We start from the raw sequence: 13297 nt of genomic DNA on the forward strand, positions 1-13297 counted from the left end.
TGGACTGCCACCATGGAATAATAGCAGAATAAACAATAGGAACAGATCACCAGACATGGGTGGGTGGTTCTAGACTTTCCCACCAAAGATAACGAACGAACGCCCACAATTTATAGCAACTTCGTCACAACTAAATGAAATTGTGCAGCAAGCGGGAATCACGGAGATTAGGCAACCAGATGCTCATGTCAGAGGTCACGCAGCAAATCAGGATCAACAATGACAAATGTCAGAAACAGGATCGGTCATTAGAACATCCGCAGAACACCTTGGAGCAGACCAGGTGGGGTGCAGCAAAGGAGAGACGCAAATGGTGGGAGAGATATGAGAGCGGCGGCAGTGACGAAGAGGGGCGAGTTGTAAATAATGATTGGGATCAGAGAATAAGCATTTAAACGTTAACGCCATGCTTTAGACAAGGAGAAAAGCGAGGGAGGCCGACAAAGACTGTGAGTCGGTTATAGAGATGAACGAGGAATAAGTAGATGAAAAATCATATTTACGACTTCAGAAAGAAAATGGTGGTTCTGATTAATGGAATTCGGAATCATAGGCTGGACCAAAGGAAATTGTATTATGTCAGAGCAGAAGAGATGAGAAGGATGTAAACTGCAATCAAAGAGAAGGACGTACAGAAACATAAAGCAAGCATAGAGTGAAAACAGGTAAATCAAGTGGTGTCCATCATATCAGGAACGTCAAGCCCTCCGCAGAATAATGAGTCTGTGTATGGAACAAACAAATGCAGGATTCTATGTTACATTTTCTTATGAACGTTATCATTTAGCTAATGTAGGAAATATCTGCTTGGATAAATTATTTCGGAGTCGAAGGACGGATTAGTAATTTAGAAGCGTAGTGACAGTTAACTTAGACTTTTGTGATGTTTCCTTCTGTCATGGTTCCTGTTCATGAAATAATTATAATAGTCCCTGACACTAAAAAAATGACAGAGTTGTAAAAGTTGTCCAGGGTTTATAAAAGAAGCGAATTTTTTCTACATGAGGCCAGTAGCGCGTTTTTATTTGTGGAAGGGACTTGGGGATCTCCACGATGACTGTGAAGATTGGAGAAGTAAATGAATGGCAGTATACAGGAGAGAGACTGGGTTATTTTTTGTGATAATTGGCTATAACGCGGGAAAGGTTTCTTTTCCTCGAAGTGTTGAGAGCAACTATGCAGTTGATGTTTCAAAGGGCTGTTCGTAGAATGGTGGGAAGTGTTGTTGATATTTGTGGTGTGAAGCTTCACGCCAAAGTCGCGTTTGGACACTGATTAATATAGTGGAAAGACTAGGAGGGGACATCGAGGAGCGTTTGCAATATAATGTAGGTAGGGAAAAGAAGAAGAGTTGTGTAGGCTACGCCAAGATACTTTTCTGCTGAATGTTAAAGGAATTTGGGAAGAAAAAACTTGGCAACGCCTTTATGTTTGTTTAGGAACAATTGGGTGCTGAAAGATGTGGAATGCCAAGGTCAGCTAGAAGCAGAGGCTGTACGACATGCATCAACAGAAGCTGGATGTCCATCAGCAAAGAATTATGTAAATGAATGCACGTATACCAATTTAAACAAAGGACAACGTATGTTTTATAGTATTTATTTTTCTTAGATACATGAATAAGACGGCTTTGACGTAAGAGTAAAAAGATGAATAAGATTGAAAGGAAATATCCGTAGTTGATGTATTGGATGACAGAAACGCAAAGTGCCAGAGAAAATAAAGTTTTACATAGGAAACATTCAGAGGTACAGAGAAATTGTCTTTATGTTTTAAATTTATATTTTCTGTGATGATAACGTTTTTCTCACGCTATATTTGAATAATTCATGGATAAGGACTGGTTTGTTTGCGTGTCTGTTTTCTTCGTTGTGAGTTTGTTTACAGCAAAATCGACACCCAGTAAGACAGAAGGACCATGTGAGGAATAATTACAGGAAGGTAGCGTATGAAAAGCCCATCGACTGGTAATTAGATGGAGTAGATAAATGGATGTTGTCAGAAAAGCGTGCTTGGGAGGAAGTCAGTTGATTCAGCTTCCTGCTTCCAGCTGTAGAAATACTACAGCTGTACTCACCTGAGCCGGCCGCGGTGGTCTAGCGGTTCTAGGCGCTCAGTCCGGAACCGCGCGGCTGCTACGGTCGCAGGTTCGAATCCTGCCTCGGGCATGGAAGTGTGTGATGTCCTTAGGTTAGTTAGGTTTAAGTAGTTCTAAGTTCTAGGGGACTCATGACCACAGCTGTTGAGTCCCATAGTGCTCAGAGCCATTTGAACCATTTTTTTGTACTCACGTGAAGATGGGCGAAAGACTTTGTGCCGAAATATCGCGGCAAGATGTTACTGATTTACGGCAGTTCTCCCGTGTTTTTATGGAAGAGGATATGGCTTACTCGCTTCCGACAGGACAAGACCGTAGAGGCGTGAAACAAGCACCAGCGCCACGCTGCCTTGTATCCTCACCGACAGTAAACAGCGAGGGGTGATGGGGGGGGGGGGGGGGGGCAGACGCTGATGATTGGGTAGGAGGTACAACATTCACCGATGACAGAGTTCGGACGTTAACAAAAACGACTCTGAAAAAGGCACCGGAAATTAATTAACACAAACTGACATAACATGAAATGGGCCTGAACTAATCCGTAATCCGAAATCAATGTTAACCCGATCCTTTGTGTAATACCATGAACTACAGGATCAAGCAGAATATTCTGTTAACCCATCCACAGCTTTTTTCCTGCACCATGTAAATGCGCTCTTCACAAGTACGTGATGGATGCAACAATACGTTGAGCTTCTTGATGAATGGGCTAAAAGCAACACCAGGATCACAAGAAGCCCAGAAAGCAGTCCTACAGTCCAGTCGACGAAACAGAAGTACGCATACGCTAATGCAATTTCATACTGAGAGAAAGACACCTTATTAATGAGCCTTGAGTATGCCCACGCCAGCTGTCACTAATGGATAAGATGCGGTGCAGAACGACCACAATGGTACGAATTTCCCCTCGCCAAGGAGCAAGGACAAAAGTATATTAGGCCGGTATTGCACTATCAAATTTCTTTGTCAAAGATTTGCTCAAAGTTGTGATCCTATATTCCGTCCAATATATTTGACAAAGATCTTTGACGTAGCGCTAGAAGGGGTATTACACTGTCATCAAATTTTTCGTCAAAGTTCAAGATGGCTGACAACAACTTGTTATTTAACCGCAGCAGTTCTACGTACTCCAATTGCATTGTGTGCACATGCGGAAAAGAAGTGGGGGGAAAAAATGGAACCATACATACGAGGTTGACAGTCTTAAAAGTCTTGGGATTACAACTTGATAATAAATTCAGTTGGGACGAGCACACCACAGAACTGCAGAAAGGCCTTAACAAATCTGTATTTGCAATTCGAGTGTTAGCAGACACAGGCAACATAAAAATGAAAAAGCTTGCATACTTTCATTCCATAATGTCATATGGGATAATATTTTGGGGGTAAATCTTGAAGTCAAACGAAAGTTTTCAAGGTCCAAAAGCGTGTAATACGTATTATTTGTGGAGTAAATTCACGGACCTCCTGTAGAAACCTCTTCAAAGAACTGGGTATACTAACTACTGCCTCTCAGTATATTTACTTCTTAATGAAATTTTTCGTAAATAATATATCTCTTTTTCCAACAAACAACTCAGTTCATACATACAATACCAGGAACAAAAATGATCTGCACGAGGACTTAAAAGCACTTACTTTAGTTCAAAAAGGGGTCCACTACTCAGGAACACTCATCTTCAATAATTTGCCAGCAAACATAAAAAAATTTAGTTAGAAATAAAGATCAGTTTAAAAGGAGCCTGAAAGACTTACTACTGGCCAACTCCTTCTACTCCATTGGCGAAATTTTTATAGAAACAAATGATGTATTTATTCATACTATTAGTATTGTTATTTCAGCTTAAAAAAATCGACATGTTCCACATCCATAAGGATCTCCTCAGCACGCATCTATGGAAGGAAAAACTAATCTAATGTGGGTGAAGCCGTGGGTTTTACGACGACACGATAAAAGCATTCAACAAAACTTGTTATGTGAGCTTACAGTGGAAGACGTCAAGTCGTACATCAATTACTTAAGAATGGATGAGCATACATTTCTGTATGTGCTCAATGAAGTGTATCCTCATATCACAATGCACAATATTCACTTAAGAACTGCTACATCTTCAGAAGACAGGCTCACTATAACACTCCGATTCCTTGCTACAGGACAGGGTTATGTTAGGTTAGGTTGGGTTAGGTTAGGTCTCCAATCTTCTTAATCTATTTTTGTATTCAGGGTGCCTCACGTTGTAAAGCACCTCATCAGCTTCAGACATCTCTATTAATTTTGTAGTTGTCGGCACACACCAATTGTATTTACCGGCAATGGTTATAAAAACACTACATACGACAGAACGCTGCAGCGATGCTAGCGCTCCATGTGGTAACATGTCACATTGCAGTGAACAGAAGACAAGCGGTTTCTTTGACCAAATATACAGCGAGGCCCTAGATTTGATCAAATATTGGACGGCATTTGACAAAGTCCCTATTACACTATCAAATATCTTTGACAAAGATATTGGACAAAGATATTGGACAAAGAACTTTGATAGTGTAATACCGGCCTTAGGGGAATGTTCTTTCATTCTCAGCAAGACTGTTATGGAGTCCTTTATCAGGTTTATCTTTCATGCCTAAGTGAGGTATTCGCTTTAACAATATGTAATTTAATTGTTTCTTAATGTTACGCTCTATCATTTACTTGCAAATTTATCACTATGTGATTTTCTAATTGTTAAATATGTTTGAACTGTTGTAAAAGCAGGGATCTCAACTTATTACTTTTTGAATCTCTTTGTAAACCACTAGTACATTTATGAATTCACTTGTTATGTTTACTTTTGTAAAAATATTTTGGTGTTTTAATCCATATTGTTTAGTCATTGTGTGGCAAAGTTCTTGCCGCAGTGGATACACCGGTTCCTGTGATATCGGCGAAGTTAAGCGCTGTTTGGTGTTGCCGGCACTTGGATGGGTGACCATCCAGCCGTCATACGCTGTTGCCATTTTTTCGGGTGCATTCAGCCTCGTGATGCCAATTGAGGAGCTACTCGACCGAATAGTAGTGGCTGACCCCTCGCCCCTCCTATGCGCATCCTCCTCGGAGGATGACACGGCGGTCGGATGGTCCCGGTAGGCTAATCGTGACCTGAAGGCGGAGTGCTTTAGTCATTGTGTAATTGATTACTTTTCTCATTCTTTCATATTTAATTGTAAAAGCGTTTCTATGGAAATTATATGCGTGTGTGCGTGTGTGTGTGTGTGTGTGTGTGTGTGTGTGTGTGTGTGTGTGTGTGGATCTTACGTCAAACCTTGGTTACTTTGTAATCCAACATCAAGAGAGTATCACCATATAGATGGGGATGATTGAGCTGATGATATTTTAACAAAAAACACTGTTTCCCAAATTAAATGTGGAAGTTTCCAACTGAAGGCAGCTGGACCGATGTTCTTCTCAGAATGTTTAAATTCTTGTAGTTGTCGCCATCCTAAAACTGAATTATATATGCCTTGCAAGATACAAAGGTGCCTTCTGCAGATCACACGCACATATTTTTGAACGAGAGTGACTCCCATTCATATGAGTAAGACATGAAAATATTATGCTTTCATTTATAGGTTGGCATTGCATCTCTTCCCAATACTTGAAGTCATTTTTGTGTTTAGGTGCCCACCGTGAAGAGATACTCAAATTTTCCTTCTGTCTGTAACACATTGAGGTCTGTCGCAGATCTTGCAAAATTTCAAACGCAGATAGGATGTAGTGAAAGACAGCGAAATTGACTCTTTCCTCAACTTTTATATTTTCGATATTTGAGATGAAAATTATGTAAAGTGAAATGTAGATTGAATTAATTTGATTTGAAAATAGTGAATCCCCTTATTTTTACTAAAGATTATCCGATAGTGATTGCCAATACACGAAGTACTTCCATGCGTTTTTCTTTAAGAATTAAGTTAGGCTGGGCTGGCAGTTTCACTGACAAGCGGCAGATCGAAGCGGGCCAATGGGCACCATTAACTTAACGCAGGTTGTAAAGGTGACGCCGACGCCAGACCGGACAGCGTTCGGCGAAGGCTGTTGTGCGCACTGGACAGGGTGAGCGGACGCCGGTCGCTAGGCGACGCAATACTGGGAGCAGGTAACGCCGTCGTTGAAATTCTGCGCGAGAAGACTGCTGCTCCGACGTTTTTCTGCGTTGTACAGTACAGTAAATGACCTGAAAGGCAGGCAGCAGTCACCCTCGGGTGGGGAATGTGGAGAAGACGGGGCCGGTCTGTCGAAAGGAAAGCAATACACCGGTGGCCGTTACGCAGGCTCTGTAAAAGCTACAGGTATTTATAGTTTTATGTCCTCGGCAGAAGACAGCAGGCAAGGTGTGAGAATTCTCATGCAAACTGTTATCAAGGACATTAGTCTCCACTTACGTAGATCCATACAAGTATCACATTGCTTTTTACCAATCGACTGGGATTTTGTGCTGGGCAAGAGATTCGCCATAAAGACCGGCTAACTAAGAAGCCAGTGCTACGAGTACTCACTGCAAAACCGAACTGGAATTCCATCTGGACCCAGCGATTTGTTTTCAATCCTTTCTGTTGCTTTCTGGCGCCAGGAATGCCTTTTTCTGAATCCTCCATGCGTAAGTCTGCGTGACAGTCAAACAGTATGATTGCACGCTCCTCCTGCGAGATTGATTTCTTAACTGTGATATTCAAAACTTAAGTTTTCCTTTTACTGTCTTCTATTGCTACCCCAGACTGGTTGACGAGTGGCTGGAGAGATGCTTTTGACAAACAGTGATTTTACGTATGACCAGAATTTTCTGTCGACGTTTGCGCGTTGTTTTTTAAACTGAAAGAGCAACAATCTCTGTTCCCTCAGCATTTTCCGATTTTCCGAATTTTATGATTAAACTGCGGAGAGTCTTTTCCATCATTAATACAGTTACTTGGCACATACTTCTCCAGAGCGTTTTTTAAGTCGGTTTAAACTTTGCCCATAACATCTCTGCATCTGTCATATTAAAACTACATGATGTTCATTCTTGTCTTAATGGGATGTTAACAGCTGCTTACCAGCTTTTCCTAACATAGGCTTTTTGACAAGTTTATTAACTTTAGTAACCAATGTCACTATGATGACATCATAATCACCAATCTCTGTCTGTTCGCTGACACTGTGGATAAAGTTAGTTCTGTTTCTAGCTACAAGGTCTAAAATACACTACTGGCCATTAAAATTGCTACACCAAGAAGAAATGCAGATGACAAACGGGTATTCATTGGACAAATATATTATACTAGAACTGACATGTGATAATATTTTCACGCAGTTTGGGTGCATAGATCCTGAGAAATCAGTACCCAGAACAACCACCTCTGGCCGTAATAACGGCCTTGATACTCCTGGGCATTGACTCAAACAGAGCTTGGATGGCGTGTACAGGTACAGCTGCCCATGCAGCTTCAACACGATACCACAGTTCATCAATAGTAGTGACTGGCGTATTGTGACGAGCCAGTCGGTCGGCCACCATTGATCAGAGGTTTTCAATTGGTGAGAGATGTGAAGAATGTGCTGGCCAGGGCAGAAGTCGAACATTTTCTGTACCCAGAATGGCCCGTACAGGACCTGAAACATGCGGTAGTGCATTATCCAGCTGAAATGTAGGGTTTCGGAGGGATCGAATGAAGGGTAGAGCCACGGGTCGTAACACATCTGAAATGTAACGTCCACTGTTCAAGTGCTGTCAGTGCGAACAAGAGGTGACCGAGACGTGTAATCAATGTCACCCCATACCATCACGCGGGGTGATACGCGAGTATGGGGATGACGAATACACGCTTCCAATGTGCGCTCACAGCGATGTCGCCAAACATGGATGCGACCATCATGATGCTGTAAACAGAACCTTGATTCATCCGAAAAAATGAAGTTTTGCCATTCGTGCACCCAGGTTCGTCGTTGAGTACATCATCACAGGCGCACCTTTCTGTGATGCAGCGTCAAGGGTAACCGCAGCCATGGTCTCTGAGCTGATAGTCGATGCTGCTGCAAACTTCTTCGAACTGTTCGTGCAGATGGTTGTTGTCTTGCAAACGTCCCCATCCGTCGACTCAGGGATCGAGACGTGGCTGCACGATCCGTTACAGCCATGCGGATAAGGTGCCTGTCATCTCAACCGCTAGTGATACGAGGCCGTTGGGTTCCAGCACGGCGCTCCGTTTTCCTCCTGAACCCACAGATTCCATATTCTTCTGACAGTCATTGGATCTCGACCAACGCGAGCAGCAATGTCGCGATACGATAAACCACAATCGCGATAGGCTACAATCCGACCTTTATCAAAGTCGGAAACGTGATGGTACGCATTTCTGCTCCTTACACGAGGCATCACAACAACGTTTCACAAGGCAACGCCGGTCAACTGCTGTTTGTGTATGAGAAATCGGTTGGGAACTTTCCTCATGTCAGCACGTTGTAGGTGCCGCCACCGGCACCAACCTTGTGTGACTGCTCTGAAAAGCTAATCATTTGCATATCACAGCATCTTCTTCCTGTCGGTAAAATTTCGCGTCTGTAGCACGTCATCTTCGTGGTGTAGCAATTTTAATGGCCAGTAATGTATATCCACCGTATGTGAACTGTGTAACTAGTTTTCAAGGCAATTTTCAGCAAACCTGTTCAAAGTACTCCAAACGCTCTCTATCCATACCGCCTGCAGCGAATTCACAGATGCCCCAGTCTATACTTAGTAGATTAAACGTGCCTCCAACTAATGATGTTTGATCTGAGTGTTTCTGCCATACTGTATGTAGACATTCGTTGAATCATTATACAACAGCCATAGTGAAATCATGTGGCTGGTGAAAACCTCCGATAATTAACTTGAGTTCACCTAGGCCTGCTACTTGTGTGCCCCCCCCCCCCCCCCCCCCCCCCCCCCGTCCTATGGTATCTAATCTGTATTTTTGACTTACGTTCCACGCCTCGCTAAATATTTCAGAGCAGTTTTCTTTGGGTATCAGCCACTTCCCGGTTCGGAGAATAATTAAATAGTGACAACTTTCCTGGAGGGCAATAAGTCCAGGAACGTCATTACTTCGACAATTTACCGTTAAAGTGGGACAGTAGAAATGTCTCTGCTTTGTACGTCATCTGATTTCGCTCTCTGCCTATCGACTGTGGAGCGTTTATCACAGAATCTCAAACTAATACGTGGCCTAAAGAAACTCCTATACGGACTCCACAAGTACTCTGCTACTTCAGTAGCTGTTTCGTTTGTGATCTCAAAGCGCAGATCCATAAATCTGCAGCCATGACCGTCAAAGAAGCAAATCAGCCTCTGGTTGAGACCCTCCAATCGGCTACAAACCGAAGGACCCCAACTGACTCTGTGTATGAGGCTGCAAATTGAGAGCTCTGCTTGCACCCTGAGAATGAGGCAAGGAATTTTCACTTCTTCTACGAGCCATCCATAGAAGCTCAGGATGGTCTCAGAGCGCAATTGACAGGTTTCAGTGTCCCGCAACATGAGCAACAACTTGCAGACTGCTTCATCCTTCACTGTCGGTTGCTGCAAGAAGGCCTCTTCCACATCTCGGATGAAGCACCCCAGCAGGCCTAATGAGCGCACATTGGGATTCTTTCCAGCTCTGGACTTTATTTCCCTAAAGCGATGTACAATGTGCCTAACTTTCACCCAGTAATAATAGCTGATTTCTCTCCGTACTGCACACTGGACTCGCATTCGGGAGGACGACGGTTCAATCCCGTCTCCGGCCATCCTGATTTACGTTTTCCGTGATTTCCCTAAATCGCTTCAGGCAAATGCCGGGATGGTTCCTTTGAAAGGGCACGGCCGATTTCCTTCCCCATCCTTCCCTCACCCGAGCTTGCGCTCCGTCTCTGATGACCTCGTTGTCGATGGGACGTTAAACACTAATCTCCTCCTCCTCCTCCGTACTGTTCAGCATAGTGTATTACATGGTCAACTATCTGGATTGCTGTTTTAAGAACGTGTATTGAGAGGAATCAAAGGAGAAACAAATTTAATAATCATGGGAGACTGGAACGCAATAGTAGGAGATAAAGAGGTACAGCCAGCTGTTGGACGCTTCGGCCTTGGTAAAAGGAATGATAGAGGAGACCGACTTATAGAATTTTGTAACAGGAATCAACTGATAATATCGAACACGTGGTTTCAACATCACCCCCGTAGAAGATACACCTGGAAGTCACCAGGGGATAGAGAACGATACCAAATTGATTACATTCTAGTCAAAAATAGATTTAGAAATCAACTAAAAGACTCTAGAGCATACGCAAGCCCAGATATTGTGAGTTATCACAACATGGTTGTTGCGGAATGCCGACTCAAGTTCAAATGCACAAGGAAGAAAATAGGAAATGGAAAACTGGATATAGGGAAGCTTGGAAACCGTGAGACGCAGAAGGAGTTCCAAGAAAGGGCTAAGGATCTAATTCAGCAGCATCCTATAGAGAATGTAGAACAACATTGGGAAAATATGAGAGATGGCCTAATAAAAGCAGCTAAAGAGATAATTGGAAAACAAAAACCTGAAAAGAGGAAGGAGTGGATAACTGATGAAATAATACTTATGTTTGAGGAAAGAAGGAAGCTCAAAAATAATGAAACGGAAGAAGGGAAAACGGCATACCGAGTGCTTAGGAACAAAATCAATAGGAAGTTGAGGCAAGTAAAAGAAAGATTCCTTGAAGACAGATGCAAAGAAGTTGAAGACCTTCTGAAGAAAGGGAACCTTGAATTAGCATACAAAACAGTGAAACGCTTCTTCTCAGGAGGACGAAGGATTAGATATAATGCCCTAATAAGAGAGGATAATAAGATGGTGTATAATCATGAAGATATAGCACTTACGTGGAAGGAATACCTAGAGAAATTATATGGAAGCAACGTACAAGATGACATGATTGAAAGTGATGACGAAGTAGATAAAGATGAACTAGGAGACAGCATACTAAGGTCTGAATTTGATCAGGCACTGCAGGCACTCAAGCACGGAAAAGCACCAGGAATTGATTCATTGCCTGAAGAAATCATCAAAGCAGCTGGAACAGAAATAAAAGATAAATTGTATAAATTAATCTGCCAAATATATGATAGTGGAGAGCTGCCTGAGGACTTCAAAAAGTGTATTATTGTTCCATTACCAAAGAAAATGCCAGCAAAATCGTGTGCACAATACAGAACCCTCAGCCTAACATCACATGCATCAAAAATTTTGACGACCATCCTCCTCAGAAGAATTGAAGGGAACGTGGAATGCATGCTCACAGAAGACCAGTTTGGCTTTAGAAGAGGGAGAGGTACGCGAGAAGCCATTATGGCCCTAAGGCTCATAATAGAAAAAAGAATGTAAAAAGGAAAGGACACCTACATAGCATTTATTGACCTCGAAAAAGCCTTTGATAAGGTTGAATGGAAAAAACTATTCCAGATATTGAGGGAAACTGGAGCTAAGTACAAGGACAGGAGAACGATATGGAACATATACAAAGAAGAGGTGGCATTAGTGAGATGTGGGGAACATCAACAACAAGCAAAAATTAAACAGGGTGTGAGACAGGGATGTGCACTCTCCCCTGTCCTCTTTAATATGTACATACAGAAAGCAATGGACGAGGTCAGAGAAAAGTTAGGACAAGCTAATGGAATCAGGATCCACGGAAAAATAGTTGATATGCTGCATTTTGCGGATGACATTGCTGTCCTAGCGGAAAATGAGGAAGAATTACAAGTAGTGTTGGAGGAAATGGAAAACACTCTTGCTACATGGTACAACATGAAAATTAATAAGTCAAAAACAAAAATCTTAGTTGCAAGCAAACAAAATAATCAAGCAATTATGAATATAAGGCTGAATGGAGAGAAGCTGAAAGAAATACAAGACTTTGTCTACTTGGGAAGCAGAATAACATCAGATCGTCGTAGTAGGAAAGATGTAATAAGTAGAATAAATCAGGCAAAGATTGCATTCTATAAAAGGAAAGGACTCCTCACATCAAATATGATAAGTCTGTCGTTAAGGAAGCGGTTAATAAAGACCTTTGTTGGGAGTGTGCTTCTCTACGGCAGCGAAACCTGGACACTTGGAGAGGACGAAAGAAGAAGGATTGAAGGATTCGAAATGTGGTGTCTGCGAAGGATGTTAAAAATTCCATGGACGGCCAGGATGACAAATGAAGAAGTCCTGCAGAGAGCGGAGGAAGTTCCAGTTCTTTGGTAGACGGTCAAGAAGAGGAGAGATATATGGATGGGACACATTCTGAGACATGAAAGTCTTCTCCACACTATAACGGAAGGCCTTGTGGAGGGCAAAAGGGCAAGAGGCAGACCTAGAAGAAAGTACATAAGCCAGATAATGCAGGACCTAGGATGCGGAAGTTTCACGGAATTGAAGAGGCTGGCCGACAAACGCACTGAATGGAGAGCTGCTGCAAATCAATCTTAGGATTGGCAACTTAAGAAGAAGAAGATTCGAATATATTTTAATTTCTCACGAGGACAGATGGTTTGAAAAATGGACATAGTATCCAAGACTAGTAGCCACCAGTAAATGAAGGACAGTTCTTATTGTCGCTTTCGATGAAGTTGCAATTATTTCTTTAAAATATTGTTCAGTCGGCATATGTTAACCCCTGACTTTTTCAGAGGACTGAGTGTGACAGCTTTGCGATCCTGTCTCAACCAATAACGCAATACAGTTCTGTACATGTCTCTATAGCAATATCTGAGTACTGTCACAGGTCTGTGGATATCTATTTACCTTTCAAGCAGCCGTTAGTCACTTGTTGTTGAAAGCTGGCAACAACTCTGCGAGCTGTCAGGTATCTTCTTCTTATGCTATCTCGTCTATAGAAAACTAATGCACAAGGAGCGACCAACTGTCCACTCACAGAGGCAATGACGGTGCCAGATGTCCAGCTTCTACAATGATTTTCCACCTAAGCAAAGCAACCATTTAACAAACTACCATTCACTGTACAGTGAACATCGACACTCCACTGCGACCACACCCAGAAGCAGCAGTCTTTATATGGTTTACGGTGGCCATAAGCATCTTCGGCTGTTGGTGAACTGCTGCCAACTCCTCCTGTGTCTGAAAAGAGCACGTACATACCCAATCCATCTTACTGACAAAAATTAAACTGTGAAAATA

The sequence above is a fragment of the Schistocerca piceifrons genome, chromosome 4 (assembly GCF_021461385.2).
Source record: "Schistocerca piceifrons isolate TAMUIC-IGC-003096 chromosome 4, iqSchPice1.1, whole genome shotgun sequence".
In the NCBI taxonomy this organism is placed as follows: domain Eukaryota; kingdom Metazoa; phylum Arthropoda; class Insecta; order Orthoptera; family Acrididae; genus Schistocerca; species Schistocerca piceifrons.